This window comes from Octopus sinensis, linkage group LG9, assembly GCF_006345805.1.
Source record: "Octopus sinensis linkage group LG9, ASM634580v1, whole genome shotgun sequence".
In the NCBI taxonomy this organism is placed as follows: Eukaryota; Metazoa; Mollusca; class Cephalopoda; order Octopoda; family Octopodidae; genus Octopus; species Octopus sinensis.
In genome coordinates, this window is record NC_043005.1 from 20560208 (window position 1) to 20577765 (window position 17558).

Genomic DNA, 17558 nt, shown 5'->3' on the forward strand with positions numbered 1-17558 from the left:
TTGACAAGACAATGAGTTAGTAATCAAACACAGTAGTCTCAGTCTTAGGACAATTTAACTTTATCCACTTTCAACTTATTTTGCTATGGCTTAAAGAATGTAACATGATTAGTGCTAGTTCCAAAATAGAATACAAACAGTATACTCTGTAAAGTTGTTGGTGAGTAAAAAGAGAGATGATAGTGTTGAGAGGATCCTTTAATTTTGTGTGATGCTGATGCCATGATGAAATAAACATTGTACACTGTCTATAAACTGGTTGGTGTTAAGAGCATCCAGCCAAATAAACTATGCCAAACAAAACAAAAGTGAGAAGTGACCCCACAACTTTGACCATGGCTTGAAGGACAGTAACTCTGAATAAGAACTGGCACAGATGTGACAAGTTGTCCTATGCAAGCCAGGATCGTGAAACGTGGAAATAAGGATAATACTTACTCTTTATATACATGTGTGTATATAAAGGGTAAGATCTTCCTTGGCTTATTGGGTAAACTGTTACCTTGTATAAATATGTTCCATAAAATTTTTAATTGACTCACTTTAAAATTCTTTTAGGTGTGTACCTAGTATTAAAAAAATATTAGTAGGTTGGTTCACACACGAGACAGATGCTGGATGTTCATATAGAGGCCACACCACATGGCAATTCAACAGCCACTGCATCACAGAGACACTAAAAAAATTCCAGTGGGTAGTCAAACATGTAGAAGAATGTGGGCATGATAGAACATTGTTTCAAGACCAGTTTCAGCAACCTTAAATCCTCCTTTAATATTCTCAGAAGACACAATGTCACAGCTGTTAGGCATGTATTGTCATTGAAGGAAAGGGCCACAGATGAGAACATTAAGTCAATGTCATGGAGAAGTGCAAAGCTTATTTTAATTATGGCAGAAAATGCAGACTAAACTGAACTGAGACAGAATTATATTAAAAAAATTCTCTTCACCTGGACATGTACCAAAACTGTGGAAATGAGATTTTCATCCTGTGCCCACATGAGAGAAGGTATATGTTAGCTTACCTATGAGGTCCATCATTATCATAAATGCGAGGACTGTCATTATCAATCCTCCCATATAACATTCTGAGATTCCAGTAAATTTTGACCAAACCATAGATACACGAACACACATGTGCACCTAAAATATGATGTTAAAAATTTGGGCACCTAGCCAATTCTTTATCCAAATTTAAAACCCTTTACACACATATCAACCACCTCAAATTTGATATGTAGATACTGGCGGTATCAGGGCGTGTATAAGTCTTGAAAAAATTACAAAAATCGATTCCAGGTGAGAATGCGATCGATAAAGCCATGGGAATGTGCATTTGTATGCGCAAGTACATCAGCTGTTGTGATTGATACTACACATATGCGAGAAAAATGCATGTGCAGTTTGCGCAAAAAAAGCCGGCTGGCTTTAGATAATACCACAAAATGCAGTATATTTAAGAGACCAAAAAAAGTAAGATGCAAAAGAGATATTTTCTTCAAACTTGGCATGAAGGAAGGAAAGACTATTTGGTTTCTCAAGAAGTTTTTTTTTGCCTTAACTTCATTTAACAAAGCCAAAAATTTTTTTGAAATAAAGGCATGCTTAATTATTTTTTAATGAAAAGAACTGTTTAAACCATGTTTGTGTTCTCCCAGTCAACAGCCTTATCATTACTGGTACTTTAAACACTTCGGTTGCATATTTGTGTGAATAAAATCGTTTTTCTTTGGAATAGAAAAAAAGTCTATCTTTATTTCTTCTTTTGCTGGTGTCTCAAATTTAGGTTAAATCAGTGTTTCTTAAAGGGGAGGCCTATGGGACAGTCGGACAAGTTGTTTTGAGAAAATTTGGTTTAAATGTTTGACAACTCAGCACCGTCCATTGAACGGTGGGTGGGGGCACGTTTTGCTCATTGATATTAATATCTGTTTTCAATTTCAGATTATGAAAACATTGACTGCAGAACTCCAAGAGAAATTATTAATGCGTCGAAGTCCTACAGAACCACCACCTATAAATCAGAAGTGACTTATATTTGCCCAAAGGGAGAAAAACTAAAGTTGATATGTGAAAAGGACAGCAAATGGACTCCAGCAGCAGCGTCTTGTAAAGGTAATATAATAGCTTCTCTCTTATTGACTCTGTTTATGTAATTTTATTTTATCTTAGTGTCAAATGTCTTTGTCAAAGGAAGACTGGCTGATTCCATAATAACGTCTTTGGTGTTAATGTTTATGGCTGGCATGAGGGAAAGAGGAACCTATTCTGAGACTAAAGACCTCCCCAGATGCTTGCAACAGAGTAGACTCCATTAATACTACCAAAGGCCCAGGTAATGCTATTAAATCGGGTAATGAATTAAGTCTGCCAGCCAGTGTAGAAACTTCTCTGCAGCAAGTTTCCACATACAATCCCTCCACGAAATTCCATAAGGCTTAGTTGTGAAGTGAATTTTTAACCATGCAGATAAAACTCCTCCCACTTCTATGTAGTTGTTAAGTAAACTTATTTCCTCCACAGCTATACCTCAGCTCATCTTGGTGGTTTTTCTCTTAAGATCTTTCTCACTCATACTTTGTGTCATCATCTAATACTCTGTACAATATAATGTCTGATTTCTTTTTTGCTAAAACACAGCAATCCTCTGAAACAGATTTCTGATGCTCTTGTTTTCTTTCAATTTCTACTACCCATAAGTATAGTATTATTGCTGATAATAATAATTTAGAATCTGTTTTCCATACTGGCATGGGTTGGACGTTTGACAAAATTTGGTGAGCTGTAGAGATATGTCAGACTCCAGGGCTAGTTTTGTCATGGCTTCTATGGCAGGAAGCCCTTACCAATCCCAACCACTTTACAATATGTACTGTTTTTTTTTTTTTTTTTCATTAGCACTAGTGAGGTCACCAAGTAATGTGCAAAACAAAATAATAAAAGGAGAAGAGAAAAGCCCCCTTGGCTGAGTGGGACTGTATTTGAGAGGCAGAATTAGCCTTTTGCCTGGTGTTGAAAGCTAAATATGATTGAGGCACAAGCATTATAAGGGGCAATCCTGCATTATGCAGGGCAGGGAAGGGACATCAAAATGATGTTGACAGAGCACCAGATGATACTCTTATGATACAAGGAAGTGAGTATAAGTGAGAACATGGACTGTGGATCAGGAGGCAAGGAAAAAGTGGGTAATTTCATAAGTGTGTGGAGAAGAGTAACAGATGGTTAAAAATTGGGCTCAAGGTGAATGTAGTGAGTGATGAGAAAAAGTGAAGCAGAGGTTGATAGTAAATATCAGTATACAGTTGGAAGGGAGAGACAGAAGTGGCTTAGGAAGGAAGAGGTGACAAGCAGTAGCACAGGAAGTTTGGAGTGCAGCAGTATCATATAACTGTGGATAGAATGAAAAGTAAGGAAATGATACACAGTGTGTGAAATTTGAGGGTGATGAATTGTTGAAGACATAAGGGTCAAAGGTATATGGGAATTGCTATATTGAGTAGAGCAACATACACAGGGGCAAACATTGCTAGCAGATATAAGAATGATAACAGGTAGAAGTGTTAAAGATGAAGTATGGTAGACCTAGATGTCCTCTCTAGTTATTGTTCAATGGCCTACAGATTTATTCACTGTGTTCCCCATCCACTCAAGCCAATTTTGCCACTCTCAACCTGCTTTCAATAATTTCCCTTGAAGACAGCACCTCTTTCTCCATCCCCACATTCTTTGCAAGTGAAATTTTAAATTGTAGATGAAGGATTGCCTAAAAAGGAAAGTCACTGCTGTCTGACCTTTTGACTTCATCAACTACACAACCTTTTTGCTATAGCTATCAGAGAAAAACTTTCTCTACCTGGTTAAAGGAGGGTGTGGGGCAATCACTGCTGGATTCATCTGATAGCTAGATCTATGTCGCACTCAACAGTGGTTCCACAAATCAGCAATGCATGGATGATGGACAAGTTCATGTAAAATGATTTCATGTTATTGCATGCATCTCTGACAGGCTTGTCTGATGGAACTTCCAAAACAATAGATTTATTTGGATTAGGAGAGCACTTTGGTAGTTGTCCATAATATTCTCTGAACAGCATATACCCCAAAACAAGCTTCCAATTCATTTTCATTGATGCTCTGAGTAACCCTAAGTAGGTCAGTGCTCTCTCTCTCTCCATCTACTAATCTTCAATAGATTATGAGAATGGAACATCAATCAGTTCCATTGCTCAGGTCAGTTTTGATCCACCATACTATGTCCTCTGAAATATTTAAGTTTACAGAAGATAATCTGGCCTTTTGGTTTTGGAAGATAGTAGGGTGTAATTGGGGGTGATTTTGTTAATATTTCTAACATGTTGAGTGTCCAGATAGGGACTTCAAAAGTGGCTGGTTCACAGTAAACATTGAATTTAGTATTGCACACTAACAACATTGACACGGTTTATCCTCTGGTATAATCTGTTACCTGGCTCTTTTGATGGTCATGGTGATGGTGGAAGATAATACATGGTCCAATGTTAATATATTTATTACTACTAACACTCACATTGATGTACAGATGCTCAGATTGGGCATAGAATGCATAAATGTCACAAGTAAAGGAGGGAGGGTTGCCTGAGAATTTCATGACATCACTGTTTTAGCTGTAACTAGCTTCCTAAAGTAATGAGATTGTGTGATATTCATGTGTTTCTCTAGAGCATTAAGCAAACTTTGTCTGAGAATCATACTCAGGTCATTGATTCACACCATTCAGTCCATATCCTTACTATATATTTATTTCTTTATTGCCCACAGGAGGCTAAACATAGAGGGGACAAACAAGGACAAAGGGATTAAGTTGATTACATCGACTCCAGTGCATAACTGGTACTTATTTGATCCACCTTGAAAGGATGAAAGACAAGGTCAACCTCAGCAAAATTTGAACTCAGAACGTAACGGCAGACGAAATACTGCTAAGCATTTCACCCGGCATGCTAACGATTCTTATTTCTTTACTGCCCACTAGAGGCTACACAGAGGGGACAAACAAGGACAAATGGATCAACAGAAGACAGAATATATGAGAATTTATCATTAATCACAACAATTGTTTCAACAGATCTAGCATCGATCCCTCATGAGTGGACACTCAGCAACTGGTTCAGAAGCATCCAGCAATGCAGATGTATCTCGTTGGGTGACAAATACAATTCATTGAAATAACAGTTCCGCAGTGTAACTTGTTTTCTAGAAAGAAAAGCAGCCAGATGGAGGAAATATCTTCACTTATATAGAAGATCAAAAATAAAATCACAGATGGAAAAAAGAGATACGAACACGCAATCCAGTAGGAAAAGTATTAAAAAATAACCGTTAACAAACATAGATGTATCAACGCTCTTGGACAAGCTGCAGGGCGCGAGTACACTCGCTTATACAAGCATCTGCGAAAATGTGAGCATATGCACACTTGAGGTTTGGTGCACTCATGATCACAAAGCGAGTTAACTATCTACTTGGTGTTTGTAAAAATGGGGAAGTTAAAAGGAAATTTAAGTCATCCATACTTTAATGTAGCACATTTATATGCATGTAGGCATTTCGAGAGTTGTTTAAAAATTCTGTTAATGATCTTCTCATTAGTTCACAAAATAAACAGGGATTCCTGAGAGCAGAACGGCATCTCCTGGTAATTATACTGTATGGTTTTGCGTGCCTTACTACGGACCAAGTTATGCTGTACTTCATTTTATCCTGCTTCAGTCGCCATACAAAATCTGCCAAAATGTTGAATGTCTCTTATTGATTGTCTTAAAGCTGGCAACATGGTTATAATAACGATTTTTAAATGAATCAGCCGATTGTAATGCATAAACATCATTTCATACTAATACAGCACATATGTTCAAATGCTTGCGCGGTGTTGTGAAATTTCAAGAAATCTTTTGTCGACTTGGTTTTATAACAGCCTAAACAATATCTAATTTTCCATCAAAATCTCGTTACACATATGTACATAAATACATAGATATATGCAATACATACATACCAGCACAATACACATATGTAACTTTTAGAACTCTAAGAAAAATGGAGGTGTAAGGAATGTGCAACTTTAAGACAGAAGTGGTTGGTTGGTAAGCTTGCAATAGTTGTTCATATGCAGCGTTTCTGCTGTCCAGGCTAACTGGGAAGATAGTTTTTATATGTGGCAGATGCTCGGGAGCAATAAACACTGGAAATGCACAGAGAACAACTTCTGCCACATTCCAGAAATAAAAACTAGAAGTAGTTGATAGCTTCTGTTACCTAGGTGACCAAGTCAGTAGCGGGGGAGGGTGCACTGAAAGTGTAGTTGCTAGAATAAGAATAGCTTGGGCAAAGTTCAGAGAGTTCTTACCTCTGCTGGGGACAAAGGGCCTCTCGCTCAGAGTAAAAAGTAGACTGTATGATGCTTGTGTATGAACAGCCATGCTACATGGTAGTGAAACATGGGCTGTGACTGCTGAGGACATGCATAAGCTCACAAGGAATGAAGTCAGTATGATCCAATGGATGTGTAATTTCAAAGAATCTTGAGAGAAAAGTTGGACCTAAGAAGCATCAGATGTGGTGTGCAAGAGAGACGACTTCACTGTGATGAGAATGGATGAGGATAGCTGTGTGAAAAAGTGCCACACCCTAGCGGTTGAGAGAACCTGTGTAAGAGGTAGATCCAGGAAAACCTGTTATGAATTGGTGAAGCACGAAAAAAGACTGCAAAATCTGTAAAGTGATGAGTTTGTCATGATTAACCATATTCAGTTACATCCTTTTACAATTTTGGTTAAAATACCAAGATGCATTCTGCTTTTCATACTTCTAAAGTTGATAAAACAAGCTCAATTCAAGTACTGAAGTTGATTTATTTTTCTCTATTGTCTCAGCAGAATGTGTGGTTATGTGCATATATGTTAGGAACCATTATTATTAGTATTGTTAACTTCAACAATAATTACTCATCTTAAGTTTGATGGATTGACAGATCATTCAAGCATCAGACAAAATATGTTGTGGTATTTGTTCTGGCTCTTTAACCTTTGTGTTCAAATCTTGCTAATGCAAACTTTGCCCATCCAGGGTCAATAAAATACAATGCCAGTCAAGTTTAGGGGCCAGTTTAATTGACCAACTCTTACCGCAAAGTTTTGCCCTTCATTCTATTGGAAATTGTTATCATTATTGTTATTTTTCATCCGTCTAAATTTTACTTCAATTCTAGATTCTCAGATCCATTTTGTGAAAGTAGCAAATGCAATTCTGGATGTAAAAGGGAAAACATTATGGAATAAGAAAAAAGTAACAGCAGATGCATGTGCTGAAAAATGTTTGTCTGATAAAAATTGTTTATCATTTGAAATAACTAAAGGAAGTGGAAACTGTTACTTATCAAAGCAAACTGCAGCTTCCTCAAAATTAAAGGGAAGCACAGACAGAGATTACTATCAACGACTACAAGGTAATTATTTTTGTATTTCATTATTAGATTCCTTTCTTCTCTTTTTCTGAAATTTATAATTTCACCTGTACTGGGAGAAGTTGGGTTGATGAGAACCTGGTATGTTCTTGTAAACATTTAGAATGCCATTGTTCATGTTAACATCTGAAATCTTAAATGCTTGTAGCAGTTGGTGAAATCCAGTCAGCAATAGGCACTGTATTCCCTTGCATATAGGCTAACTCTGATGTGTGTAAAGTTATATCAATCGGATTGTTACCTAACACTCCATTGTATTCTTTATGCAAAACTATTTGGTAAGATCAGCCATGATGGATATTTAATACTATACATTTTGGATAAAATATATATCATGGCTATTATACAAAAGTGTTTTAAGTTCAAAATGTTGCCTTCTCAGAAAACAAAAAAATAGTTTCACCATTCCATTTGTCTTTACATTAGCAACAGTTTCAGCTTAACAATAATTCTTTGTTGGATGCATAAAATTGTATGCATGTATGATATTTTCAGTCAGAAATATTTTTGCAAAACTGTTGTATGTGGGACTTACTACACTTTTGAAAATACTAAACTGTTGTACTACACTTTGATAATTTTCATATCTTGGCATCTGAAACAACTGGAGATATGATAGTTTGACCAAAGAACTGGTTATTGCGAGCAAAATTAAGGTATTGAAAAAAACATTTGACCAGAGTTGGACATACGACAGCTTAACATAATCGTAATGATATATATATATATATGTATTTGTTTTGCAAGATTTTTGATGTGAAGTCGTGTGTTGAAACAGATACAAAACAAAAACAAAATCAAATTACATGAACGTATATAAACAGGAGATACAAATATTGCAGGCATTTCAGCACACACACACACTAACTAAACATAGACGCACAGAGAGGTATACGCATGTGCAAATGAAGACACATACAATAGGAATACAAAATGGCTGACCGTTAGTAAGGAGAGACACACAAATAAGAAAGAAGAAAGCAAAGGATCAATGATGCGGCCACAGGAGTGTGATGAAAGAACTCTGGCCGAAATAAGATTAAGATTAATGTAAAAAATAAATAATGCTGAAGCAAAGTAACACCAAATATATAGTGCATGTGTTTTTATTGGCTAAACTGGCAAAATGACCATTCCTTAATACAACAATATATATATATAATTATATATATATATAAAATGTAACTTAGATTCAGTAGAGTTAGGTACTTTGAGACACCTTGTTGGGATGAACTAATTTGTACACTCAGACAGTATTAGGTGAGTATCAAACTCTACATAGAATTTTTTCCACCTTAGTGAATAAATTTGCTCTTGTTCAGATATTTACTTTATATAAAGATACTTTCCAAATACTTCTGAAGTGCAGATTTCAGGGTAGGTGAGTAAAATATAAATGAGTTACAATGATGTGTCAGTGTCAATTCATTATAGCTGTTTCAAACATCTCCTTCAATTGATCAATGAAAGCATTACATCATTACAAAGAGAACCGTTCTCATCAATTGACCGCATAGACTTCAAGCATAAAAGATAAGTTAGATTTTTAGACATATTCAATATCATCAATAGAGAGCAAATATTTACAATGATGCCACTGCTAAATTTTTTGGCAGAATGAGAAAAATGAAAAAGGACAGTATAGACACACACAAACTTGAGAATTAGCATGGGCTAGAGCTGCAGGGAATTTCAAATAACTAAGTGGATACTGTATAATCTAAAATTTCATAATAAAAGATTGCAGCAAATAACAAATTTTATGAAAAAGTTAAAAAGTTATAAATTACCACCAGATTTTTATGCTATAAAACTTGAAAAAAAAACGAAGAAATAAACATAAAAAATAAAAAATGTGAAGAAATATAAGTATAAAATATAATATAGAAGAATATAAAAAGTATATAGAATATACATCTGAATACATGAAAAAATAAACATAAAATATATAATCTGTAATAAAAATATAATTTTAAGTTCACAGTATACAATGGGATCTATGTAAAAAGATTTAACCTATCAAAGCAATTAATAAAACGCACAAAAATTATGAAAATATATGAAGAGTATATAAAATCTTAAGACATATAAGGATATAAGATTTATAAAATATATAAGGAAATATAAGAAATTTCTGAAAGAAGAATTACAATCAAAACCATAAAAAAACACGATTTCTAGTTAACTAAACACTTTTAAACTTCGTATACTGGTAGAATGTGTCAAAATAAAACATTTTTCTCTTGGCTTTCTTGAGAAAATTGTAATTTGTAAGTTTAACGTAGTTTAATTTTTCGAATTTTAACCAATCACTTGCCTCTTTTGAGCTAAAATCATTTGCTGCGTCTAAAACTGAGACAACATCCTGTCACTAACCCTAACTCTAACTCTAACCCTAAATTTTAGCCTTTCGTTTTTTTATTAATTGTTAAATTAAAATTATTTTCCATTGCTTTCGTTTTAGCCTTTCATTTTTTTCTTAATTGTTATCCTTAAATTAATTTAACAATTAAGAAAAAAAAAACGAAAGGCTAAAATTTAGGGTTAGGGTTAGTGACAGGATGTTGTCTGTTTTAGACGCAGCAAATGATTTTAGCTCAAAAGAGGCGATAGGATTGGTTAAAATTCGAAAAATTAAACTACGTTAAACTTACAAATTACAATTTTCTCAAGAAAGCCAAGAGAAAAAATGTTTTATTTTGACACATTCTACCAGTATACGAAGTTTAAAAGTGTTTAGTTAACTAGAAATTGTGTTGAAAACTGCTGTTCAAAAGGAAAAGATCCATTTTTGCTGCCACTGCTGGACATCAGTTCCACTCTCTTTTGGCTTCTTTCCCAGAGCTCGTAGATCCAACTTTCAAATCAGTGAAAGTCACACACTCAACTCACCATTATATCACTACTTCTGGACCACCTGTTTTTTCGCGTCCATGGCGACTTGCTCCTGATTGGCTCAAAAAGGATCGATCTGAGTTTGAGCATAAGCTTCAACTTGGCCTTATTCTCCCCTCCGCCAGCCCTTGGGCATCTCCTCTTCATTTGGCATGGAAAGGGGATTCAGAATTTCGACCGGTGGGGGATTACAAACGTTTGAATGCGGTCACTGTTCCCAATCACTATCCGATAAGAAATCTCCAGGATTTTTCTTCAAACTTGCATGGTTGTACTATTTTTCCCCTAGGTTGAGCTCATCCAGGCTTATCAAATTCTGATGAACCCTGACGACATTCCAAAAACTGCTGTTACCATCCCTTTTGGAAGTTTCGAGTTCCTGTTTACGAGCTTCAGTTTGTGGAATGCAATGAGTACATTCAAGAGGTTTATTGATGCAGTTATCCATGGACTTGACTGTGTGTTCACTTACGTGGATGATTTGCTCATAGCTAGCAATACGTGAAAATCACCTCCAACATTTATCTCAACTTTTTCAGTGTCTTCGTACCTACAATGTGTGAATCAACACCGAATTTCTAGGTCATTATATTGACTCTAATGGTATCCGACCTCCCTCCCTCCTCCAAAATCAATGCAATTCAACGCATCTCTCCTCCCACTTCTTTACGCCAACTGCGTCATTTCTTGGGAATCATCAACTTCTACAGGAGATTCATACTTAAATGTGCAGACAAATTACTTCCCTTGCCTCAACTATTAAAAGCAAATAAAAAAAAATTCTATCATTTTATCTGTCGAGGCATTATCTTCTTTTGAGTCAATCAAGAAGGAAAAAGCTTCTGTTCCTTTGCTTGCACATCTGGTTCTTGATGCTCATCTCTCTTTAACAGTTGATGCATCGGATTCTGTGGTCGGTGTTGTTTTACAACATACAGTCGATAATCAAATTCGACCTTTGGCATACCTTTCTCGTCAATTAAAGCCAGCTGAATGTTGTTACAGTACGTTTGATTGTGAACTCTTAACAATCTACCCATCAGTTTGTCATTTTCAATATCAGCTCGAGGGCTGAGATTTTGTGATTTATACTGATCACAGGCCTCTTACGTTTGCTCTGTCATCTAAATCGGACAGATACTCGCCTCATGCTTTTCGTCACCTGGACTACATTTCCCAGTTCAAGAGTAACATTCGGCATATACCTGGAACAGAGAACATACCTGATGACGCACTCTCTTGTCTCCCTGTGTGTTCTCTTTCATCTCCTGCAATTGATTTAACTGCCATTGTGCAGGATCAGCCAGCTCTGGACACATTGGATCTAACTTCTACCAAGTTGTCCTGTTGCATGTTTGCCTATCTTCCACTTCCGTCTGCTGAAGGCACAATCCTTTGTGACACAGACACTGGTTCTCCCAGGCCGTTTGTACCTATGAACCACCAGTGTTCTATTTTTAATGCCTTGCATTCACTGTCACATCCTGGCAGTGCTGCCTTGGTGAAGCTTCTTAAGGTTCAGTTTTTCTGGCCTAATATGCACTGGATGATCACCACTAGGGCATGCTCTTGTGTGAAATGCCAGCATTCTAAAATCCACAGGCACATTCGTGCTCCTCTTCGACAGTTTTCTCCGCCGGAGACTCGCTTTCACCATGTCCACATTGATCTGGTTGGGCCATGGCCTGTCAGTCGCGGTTTCTCTTACATATTAACATGTGTCAATTGTTTCTCTCATTGGCCTGAAGCCATTCCAATAGTGGACATTTCCACTGAGTCAGTTGCTTGAGCTTTCGTTTCTAATTGGATTGCACATTTTGGTGTTCCAGCTAAGATAACCAATGACCATGAACGCCAGTTCGAAGCTTCCTTATTTTGTGAATTATCACAAAATGATCTCAGACATATTCTTCAGGCACCAACCACATATCATAACAAACTAAAAAAAAATTGAATAAGGGAAGTAAAAAGTGTACCCTCCTTAGACCTTAAATTATAACCTTAAATTATGGTCTATGGAGGATAACTCTTTTACCATTTTACAGTTTAGTTTTTGTGTTTTCGTTTCCATTTTTTGTTTTCTGTTTTTTTAACTTCTGTGTTTTCTATATAGTACTTTCTCAGTTTTTTTTGTCTTTCTTCTCTTATTCAATTTTTTCAGTTATATGTGGTTTACACTTGAAGAACATGTTAGAGATATTTCTCAACATATGAAACTATTAGTAGCACTTAAGGACATATATTGTGTCCTTTGAATAAATACTATATATATGTCTGTCTGTCTGTCAGAAAAAAAAAATTCATATATTTGCCAGTAGAGAGGGTATATTAATCAAAGTGTACAGTATTATATACTCATTATGGCTGATCTTATCAATCAGTTTCCCACTAGGGGTTCAACAGAGTGTTAGGTAACAATCCAATTATATAACCCTGCACTCTTCAGAGATAGTAGTTATGACTGTTCTCTATAGTTGGTGAACAGATACATCCAGTTTATGGTTGCTGTGAAAAAGATGATGAAACAAACTGAGCAAGGGTTAAGTTAAGAGTTAGTCCCTTGGTACCAAAACAATCTCTGGAGATGTTGCAAGGCTATAAGAGTTTTCAGGAAGAGTGTTGGGGGAAATGTGTGTATGTTTTAGTGTTGGTGTTCTTGTAGAAATGGAATGTGTGTAGTGGTTTTATATGTGCAGTGTTTTTGGTGGGAAGGGTATTAGTGTGATCTTTTTCTTTTATGTTTTGGTTAAAACTTTTGATTAAATTCTTTGGGGCATTTATGTATGCATGGAGTGTATATAGGGGTACAATATATGTGGGTGCTTATATTGTGGTGGTGGAAAAGGGTCTATTGGGTGGATGTCTGCTGTGTTAGTGTGTGTTTTTGAGTGCATTTGTGTATGTTCTAGTCAAACACTTTGCTGGATTCCCAGGTATTGGTGGTGGGAGGGTTAAATCTGGGTGACACAGGTATGATAGGATTTACCTCCTTTCAAGGATTAAAAATTTCACTTCTACTCTTCAGGTAGACGGGATAAAATGACTGACTTCTTTCATGACCCTTACAATACAATGTGTTTTATATCCATTAGATACTAAACAAAAACTCTCAGAACATACATTCAAATTTTTGTAAGATGGTGAGTGCCATAAGTTAATCAACATTATCAAAATTATAACAATATCACCAAAGAATGAAGGAAGAGTCAGTGTATCTCATTGAGATGACATATGAAATAGTTATTTAAAACTTTGCTTCGTTATTCTTCACTACTCTGTGAAATGATGGGGGTCATTTCATGAACCTCCCAGAATATGTATTAAAATCCATGTAAGCTGCCAACTTCCATGTATGTTAAACAGTGAAATAAGAACAACACAATACCACCAATTGCTTGTCAAATTGAAATTTTGAATAAAATATAAAACAATATGGTGCATTGTTTACTAAATTAACAGTAAATTATAAAAACACAATCTATCAACAGATCTATTTTTAGCATACAAAGGGTTAATGTGAATTCTAATATATCATGATATACACACAACAGCTTGCCTGAATGTTTCAGTTGTAGATAATCCATTTGTACATCATTCTTCTGATGCTGTGAATTTGTTTAAGATTGAATGGCCTTAACAAAATTTGACCTCTTTAAGGTAATATCAGCCTTGGAAAAGTACATCATTAGAGAAGAGATGTACAAATGAATTGTTTGCAAACTAAGTATTGCAATAAAGTCTCAAATAAGTCTGAAGATGTATTACAACTCACATGAACTCTGATTAGAGTGTCATTTTGGGAATCAATATTATCTTCATTATGAATTATCCATTTACAAAATTATGCACGAACACACACGCACACGCACACACACACACACACACACACACACACACACACACACACACACACACACAAACACACAAGAGCATATGAATGTAATGTGTGTGTATGTGTGTGTGTTTGGATGGGAGGATGAGTAAGAAATATATTTCTTGTTTTCTTTTTCCAGCTAATAAGCCTTTGGAGCTTAAAAGCGTTAGCATACCCACGAAGGATACTTTCAATCAGCTTAAGGATAAGACTTTAAAGCAGTGCAATGAAGCTTGCCAAAATTATTATGGATGTTATGCTTATGCATACAGTGAGAAAGCTAAGACATGTGGACTTAGTAATGTGACTCAGTTGACTGATGTACTTAAACCCAACAATGGAAATTGGGATGTATATATAATGACACCAGGTCAGTAGAGTGTTTTCATCTTATTTATTGTGTGCTTGTTTTTGTGTATTTACAAGATCAAGGAAGAGTTCGAAGATCTTCCTGGGGACTCACTGAGGAACAAATGTGCCAGGTTCTGGAGCCATCTTGAGGCTGTGGTGGAAGCTGAGGGTAGCTACTTTGAGCAAACTGTTGTCTCCCAACCATAATTTTGTTGATATATTTTGATTTTTTTAAATACTACTATTTTGAGATGTGATATTTTTTGTTTTCTTTTCCTGCAAACTCAAATTTAGCACAAACACCCTGGTTTGATTCCAACGATACAGTGATAAATGAGCTTTTAGCAACAAAGAGGTTCACTCATGAAAAGCTTCTTGACCCGAACATTAAGAACAAAGTGTAACTAGAAAAGTTGTACAAGTCTCAGAAAGTAGACTTGCAAAAGGAACTTAGGAGGCTTAAAGGCACTTAGTGGAGAAATTTGTCTGAGGAAGTACAGGTGGCCTATAACAGGAAAGACGTTGTAAGTTATTATTGTTTCTTGTGGCAAGCTTTTGGACAGTAATCTTTATCATATGTTCACTTGAAGTCAAAAGATGGAAATGAGGTTATTAAAGACCCAGGAAGACATGGGATGAGGTGGTCAAGCATGACCTTCGAACGTTGGGCCTCACAGAGGCAATGATGAAAGACCGAGCGAGATCTCTGGAGATATGCTGTGACTGCGAAGACCTGACAAATAATGTGAGTTCATGGCTGCTTCTTGCACCAGTTTCGCATAGCACCAGCCCATCCAAAGTACCTTGGATTGCAGAACGACCTGCTGTGCTTACCTTGGATCGTAGGGTAACCTGCTGTGCTTGAGGAGACCTATTGAGTCAAGTACATCAACATCAAAATAAATTTCAAATGGAAATTGTAGTTATGATACATGTGCCAGCAGCATGTAAAAAGCACCATCCGAACTTGGCCAATACCAGTGCTGACTTGACTGACTTCTGTGCCGGTGGCATGTGACCTGCTGTGCTTGAGGAGACTTATTGAGTCAAGTACATCAACATCAAAATCAAAATCAAATGGAAATTGTAGTTGTGATACCTGTGCTGGTGGCATGTAAAAAGCACCAACCGATCATGGCCACTGCAAGCAAGACGAAATATGGAACTAAGAATGACAACAATTAAGGAAGCGAAGCATTATGGGGATAAGAATGAACGTGAATTGAAAAACGAGGATAAACGAATAGAAACGAATAATTATCTTAACAAAATTAGGAAATAAGGCTAAAATTAAAATTATATTTGAGGAGACATTTTCAATGAAAAAAACACAAGCTGTTTAGTGAATAATACATTTTAGGTATTAGTGGCGAATGAAGTGCAAGGGGACGGAAAGAAAAATGAGAGAAAAATCTTAGCTTTTGGACATCGTTCGGCAGAGAAATGAATATATATGTATATATATGTGTATATATATATATATATATATACATATATATATGCATATATATGCGTGTATATATATATAAATATATATATATATATATATATAATGTAAAGTATAGAAGCCATCTTATCATGGCTAACCACATAGAACCACATAGATGGCTTCTATACTTTACATTATCGAGCGATTACTGTTTCAATCTCATTCTGAGATTTAATTATGCTTACTGTTCGTTATATATATATATATATATATATATATATATATATATATATATATATATATACATATATATACACACATATATATGTATGTATTTATGTATATGTAGAAGAAATTGACCCCAGGAGTTATTCTTTGTAAGCTTAGTACTTATTCTACTGGTTTGTTTTGCCAAACTGCTAAGTTACGTGACGTAAACAGAGCAACATCAGTTGTCAAGTGATAGTGGGGGTACAAACACACAGACACACATACACACACGTATATACATATATACACATATATATACATATAGAAATAAGTGTGTTACTGTCTCCTTGCTTTGTCATCACATGATAGTCCATCACCATCATGATTTAACATCCACTTTTCCATGCCTGCGCTTATCAGACAGAACCTGCTAAGACTGATCCTCCACAGCCAGATATCCTTCCTGTCACCAATTCTCAATCCCCACTGAAAAAAACCCAAAAAAACTAAGCCACAACTTACATGGCCACATTTTTTTACATAATACAAGCAAGCATATGTATATATGTATATCCATGTAAAATTTCTTTTTGTTTTTTCAGTCAAGCTGTTATTCTATATTTGTTTTTACCTCCATGTTCTTCTCCTCTTTTAAACATATACTCATCATTGATATCAGTTTCTCTTATCACTTCCAGTCTTCTCAAGAGTTGACTGTGGATCACCAAAAGACGTTGTTAATGCAAAGAAGTCCTACACTACCACCACCTATAAATCTGAAGTGACATATACTTGTTCAGGAGGACAAAAGTTGATGTCAGTATGTAAAGAGGACAATAAATGGACTCCAGTAGCGTCAGGTTGTAAAGGTAATATAAATCGGTTCTCTCTTTCTATCTCTGTCTAGGAGGGCTGGGCATGCCATGGTTGATGATGCGCTGAGACTGTGACATCTCTGGCTCTACGTAGACGACAGTGAACAGGTGTGGTCGCTGTTTGTGAGGTGCACTTTCCTGCAGCTCGTCTCCTTGACCGAACTGCAGTCGTGGATCAAAAAGAGGCCGAGGAAGGGTGAATGACACTGCTAGTTTTGTGTTGCTCTCAAGCAACTATGCCATCCTGGGTTGACCTTGGGCAACTTCAACACACCCAAAGCATTCTATAGGGGATTAGTGGAGGGGAAGTACGATGACGATCTTGGGGTGAACCTGGGCATTGATAAGGAATGCCTGACCTACCTGTTCAAGATAACTTTTGGGCCGGGACCTATGGAGAACTTCCAGAGATCCCTGG

General features: G+C 36.1%; 1 long non-coding RNA gene across 1 annotated transcript in view; it reads left to right on the forward strand.

The window, feature by feature from the left end:
* The window catches only part of LOC118764788, a 121079-nt gene that overhangs the window by 55117 nt on the left and 48404 nt on the right, over positions 1-17558 (forward strand). The window lies entirely within an intron of this gene.